We start from the raw sequence: 6000 nt of genomic DNA on the forward strand, positions 1-6000 counted from the left end.
TACCCGGGCTCTGTGTAGAAAAACCAATTGGTAATATTTCTACGATCACTACTTCTATCATATCTTTATATTGTATTTTACAGAAAACATTAATAAATTCAGAAAAGGAAGAAGTTCTAACAAAAATACATAGTTTTGGGCTATTTGTTCTATATGTGCAAATCCAAATCGGGCAAATCTTTACTCAGAGTAGAAAAGAAACCTAAAAGAATTGAAAAAGTTCATTCAGAAATAAGAAAATTACAATGTGATTCAGCTTCGATCTCGGTGAAAGCAATACATCAATGAGAAGATAGTTCACTAAATTAAGTATATTCTTCTTCTTTTTTAGTTCGAAGAAATCCATTAGAAAAGATAAAGATTAAAATCGACACATTGATTCCTTTTTTGCTTATATAATTTTTGAAGAACTGTATGCATCAAAAGGTGCATGTACGACTTTTAAGGAAAAAATGGAATCCTAATCAATCGACTTTATTGAGAAAGATTATTTTGTTTAGGTCAAGATGTTGATAGTGAAATATCTGAGCATAGAGAAAGAGAATAAAGAATTATCTCTGTTTATAAACTCTCCTGGGGGTGGTAATACCTGGAATAATTATTTATGATACTATGCAATTTGTACAACCAGATGTACAGACAGTATGTCTGGGATTAGTTGCTTCAATGGGATCCTTTCTTTTGGGGCAGGAGGCACAATTACCAAATGTCTTGCATTTCCTCACGCTTGGCGCCAATGATTCTTTTCTTTGAGAATATATAAAATAGATATCTATCTATCTATATATATTATACCTTCGCCATAAAAACCAAAGTAATAATAGCATGGTATTTTGAATTCCATATGCAATTTTTTTGAATCATTTAATTATATATAGAAAGAGTAGCATGAAAAAGAGGGTATTTTCAATTTACATGATCTATAAGAAACCTAGTTTCATTTTAGTGTCGCATACTCTTTTTTTTTTCATACCAGAAAGCTTGTAACAATTTTTATTTGAATCAGAAGAAAACATAATATATGAAAAAAAAAGAAACTTTTGGATTGTTGAATACCAAAATGATATAAAAACAACGGAACCATCGTAGTATTTAAAAATAGATTCAAAAAGATAAAGAAAGTTGGTTATTCTATTGTTTATTATTTAAGGATCCGAATCCAAAAGACCTAGTAGATTTTGTACTTCTTTATTCTTTGATAGAAAAAAAGAAATTTGTAAATGTAGAAACGAAATTCATCGAAGAAAATACTCTACTCTATCCATAGTGGAAAAAATGAATTGCATAGGTACAAAAGCCGTATGCATCAATACACAGAAAATGCTTGTATGGTTATTGAATATACTTTTTGCCCTTTATCTTATTTGTCTTTGTCCCTTTTCTGTTACCTTTATTTTGGGAATAAAGACAATCTTTAGCAATCTACCAATATAGTAAAAATAATTCTAAAAAGATTTATCAAGATAAGGGAAATACTACTTAAGTGATATAATCAGGGTAATGATCCACCAACCTGCTAGTTCTTTTTATGAGGCACAAGCGGGAGAATTTGTCCTGGAAGCGGAAGAGCTACTGAAAATGCGTGAAACTATCACAAGGGTTTATGTACAAAGAATGGGAAAACCTTTATGGGTTATATCGGAAGACATGGAAAGGGATGTTTTTATGTCAGCAGCAGAAGCCCAAACTCATGGAATTGTAGATCTTGTAGCAGTTGAATAAAAAATTGGTGGCAAAGGTTATTCTAATTAAATATAGGATTGGAAATTTAATTGTTTACTCTTTCTTACTTTACATTTTAAAATAAAATCTCTCAGAGTTAATCTACTAATATACTATATATAATTAATATAGGCTATAAATAAGGAATATAGAATATATAAATAAGGAATATAGAATATAAGTAATTCACGGTTAGGATAGATATAAACCTGCTCATTATACAAAATATAGATATATATAGTACGACTTACCATGCCAACTATGAAACAACTTATTAGAAACACAAGATAGCCAATCCGAAACATCACAAAATCCCCAGCTCTTCGGGGATGCCCTCAACATCGAGGAACGTGTACCAAGGTGTATGTGCGACTCGTTCAGCTTAAATACTAAGAAAAAACAAATTAAAATTTTTCAGTATTGGTAATCAGTTAAGATAGTGTGAATGCAAAAACTACATTCACATTATCTTAACTTAATATATAATTCTTTTCTATATAATTATATAATTCTTTACATTCTTCTATCTTGTATCAAATTTATGGTTTCGATTGGTGCAAAACCAATAATACAAATTTGCAATTTCATATGAGAAGGACTTTCCCATCGGTAACAAAAAAAGTTACCCGTTAAGCGGAGAAAATACTATTTCAATTAAAAATAAAGTATGTCCTTAATGAATGTATTTTGATGGATTTTGTAAGAATGGAATAAGAGGGTCAGCTACCCAGCAAATTTTCATGATTAAATACCGTTACTATATAATTAGATTTCGTTGTGAAAAAACCTACTTACTCAATATTGCATTAGTATAGCCACAAAGTGTGAACTGTACAAGTTAACAATAACATTCATTAAATGAATCAAAAATGAAAATAAAAAGGCTCCGGTGTATAGAGAGGACCTGGTCATTTCTAAAAAAAATCATAGAAATGAAGGAACCCACAAATTCATTATCAAAATATGTGTCCTATTTCATTTACTATTTTTATTTTATTTGATATCTAGTATCTATACAATTTCTGATTTTGAGGTTAAATGTTTAATATAAAAAATCGTGGTTGGGGCGGTTATAGTAGCAAGAGCCGTTGGAATTTTTTTTATACATCGGAAGAATCCATTTTTGTTATTAATAGACTAGGAAGGAAAAAAGAATAACTAAAAAATTAAAAGCGGAGGACAAAAATTTGTTTATTCGTATCAAGTTTTTGCGGAGCTCATTCAAGACTTACGTGAACTATTACCCAACAGAAATTGAAAGCTTTAGTTTCAGCTCATCGGGATAGAGATAGGAAAAAAGAGATTTTCATGGTTTATGGATTAGTCGAATAAATGCAGTAATTTGTGAGAATCAAAAAGTATCTTATATTTATAATAATTTAATTAATAGTCTATACACTAAGCAATTGCTTCTTAATCGTAAAATAGCTGCACAAATTGCCATATTAAAAGTGAATTATCTTTTTATGATTGTCGATAATATCATAAAAACTTAAAACACCTTATTTACTACAGGAAGGTATAGACTAGAAATTTGTTTATTTTGATAGCTTTATCATATGATAAAGCTATCAAAATAAACAACCATGCTTAAAAAATTATTCTTCGTTACCTATTATCTTTTTATTCCAACAAAAAATCAAATGGAATTATCCTAATTTTGAACAAAACATCAATCCATGTTTAATTCAAATCTAAATTCAAATTGGATTTCGAATTTTGAATTTCTATTTTTTTTTCTTAAAGGAGTAATTTTAGCAGTCGACTCGCTTTTTCTAATTTTTTTTCGTTATTGAGAAAAGGTAACGAAGATAAAATATGAGCTTGTTTTATAGCAATAGTAATTAATCGTTGTTGTTTTAAGGTCAATCTATTTACACGTCTAGATAATATTTTTCCTTGTTCACTAATAAATCAACAAATTAAACCCATGTTTTTATAATCAATTCAGTCCCCCGATTGAATCGGGGGCAAACGTCTACGAAAAGATCGCTTGGATTTAATAAAGAGTCGCTTAGATTTTTCCATAGTTTATTTATTCCTATTCCAAAAATAACATTGATTTCAAGAAATATAATTATAATAAAGGATTTGTTTTTCTTTCTTCTTTAGCATATGTTGTTATATAATGACGGGGACATCATTTTCTCAATTCCAATCGATTAGGCGTATTGTGTCGATTCTTGTTAGTAATCTATCTATAAATACCGCTTTAATCCTTATTTAGACTCTTTTTATCACAACCAGTACCTTCCAAAAGAACACTTACTCAGATATCTTTACCCTTGGACATGACCCTCCTTTGGGTTTTTAATTCACTTATAACTCTTTTCGGATTCGAATCTAAGAAAAAGATGAAAACAACTAAGATAAGATAAAAAGAAGAATTCGAAAAATTATGAAAGATTTCGTTCCAATTTAATTGAATCTAGTACAAAAAGATAGTACAAAAAGAATACAAGAATCTGTAACTATATTTCGTTCCAAATTGCCAGTATTTTCGTTTTTTTTAGGTATTTTTTATGATATTGTTGCCCCAACCTATGGATTTCTGCTTTCACTTTCTCTTTCATAGGAATTGAATTAATAATTCAATTCCATTGAAGCCTGGACCAGATCCCGATCCCGAGTGTCACTCCGAATTTCAATGAGGCCAATTTAATCTTTCGTCTTTATCTTTCCTACAAAAGAAGAAGAGTAGGTTAATTACACATATTTAATATATAATTGGACTTTTCATCTTCTTCACCCCTTCCCGTGTCAATAACTAAAATTAAAAAAGGGGAATATCAATGCATCTGGAAAAAAACGATTGATCTCTATCAATAGACTCGCCAAAGCCCGAACCATAAAGTACTTACTACTGGTGCCACGGAAAGATATGTTTTTAGATCTCGCATTTCAAATCCTCCTTTCTTTTTATTATTTAAGTATTTTTTTCTCTGTTGATATATATCAACAGAGAAAAATGTGGAAAACAAGACAAAGATTCTTTATAATAACACTATAAACAAATGGAAAACAAGACAAAGATTCTTTACAATGTCACGGGTTCAAATCCTGTCATCCCTAACCCTAACAATTACTTATTCCATGATATTCTTTATTCTATGATATTCCATATTCTATGAGATGAGCAATAAACCAGGAACTTGTGAAGACGAATTCCAATTGAACATACATACTGAATATCTATATGCAAAATGGATTTGGATCATATAATTTTATGAAAACAAAACGCTCTTAGTTCAGTTCGGCAGAACACGGGTCTCCAAAACCCGATGTCGTAGGTTCAAATCCTATAGAGCGTGATTCTAGTATTGTTCGCCTGATAATTACACTGAAATAATTGAACATTCAAAAGAAAGTTTGAATTTTATCCTTGTCGATTAGGATTAAACTAAATAAATAGGGAATCACAAAAAAAGAGACATTAATGAATCAAAGATCCAACTGATCACCTCGTCGGTATTGTAAATATGCAGTTACAAATAATCTAACCAAAGTAATAGGAATTAAACCTAACACGATTCCAAATAGAAAAACTTCAATCATTTTTATGTGTTCGAAAAGTAAAAAGAAAGGTAATATCTAGCCTTAAACATAAATCTGTATTGATCATAAATCTCAACGATCAAGAATTGTAAATTGACATAGTAAGGAATTCTAGAATGTCTTATACCAAAATTTACTATTCCTCTCAAAATTACAAATCAAATAAGTCGTATTTTACTAAGACCAATAAATAGAGACGAGGTTATAATTAAAACCGATAGTAAAAAACCAAAATAACTAGTGATAGTGGGCATATAGAAACTAAATGAAATATGTTCGTTCTTTTTATACATATGTTTATAAAGCACTTCCCTAAATTTCCATTTTTGAGAGAAAAAAGAAGATAAAAAATCCTACTTGAAAGATACAATTCAAAATTGGCAATTCCTCAATAAATTCAATTATTAGAGATGAAAAAAAAAAAGAAATAGAGTAACATAATTTAGAAATAAATTCCTCATCTGTTACATCAACCCATTCTGTGATTTCAAATCAACAGACTTCTTAATTAACTCAGGAATTAAGTAAACTGATCTAAATAAAATATTTAGTATTATTCTATAAATATCCAATAGAATTCTGTTTATATTGGAAAAAGAAAAGAAAAATTATGAATATTCAAACAAAGAATAATAACTTTGTTATTTCATTTTATTTCACTTTGAATTAATATAGAAGAAAATAGAAAAAAAGATCTTCAACAACCACAAAAATATATTTATT

The 6000-nt window shown here is 29.0% G+C and overlaps 1 non-coding gene across 1 annotated transcript; it reads left to right on the forward strand.

Annotated features, from left to right (window-relative positions):
* Positions 1-4959: 4959 nt before the first annotated feature.
* TRNAW-CCA lies at positions 4960-5033 on the forward strand. Its single transcript has one exon. It is a non-coding gene; the product is annotated as a tRNA-Trp (tRNA).
* Positions 5034-6000: the final 967 nt, after the last annotated feature.

The sequence above is a fragment of the Vigna unguiculata genome, unplaced genomic scaffold (genome assembly GCF_004118075.2).
Source record: "Vigna unguiculata cultivar IT97K-499-35 unplaced genomic scaffold, ASM411807v1 contig_20, whole genome shotgun sequence".
Classification (NCBI taxonomy): Eukaryota; Viridiplantae; Streptophyta; class Magnoliopsida; order Fabales; family Fabaceae; genus Vigna; species Vigna unguiculata.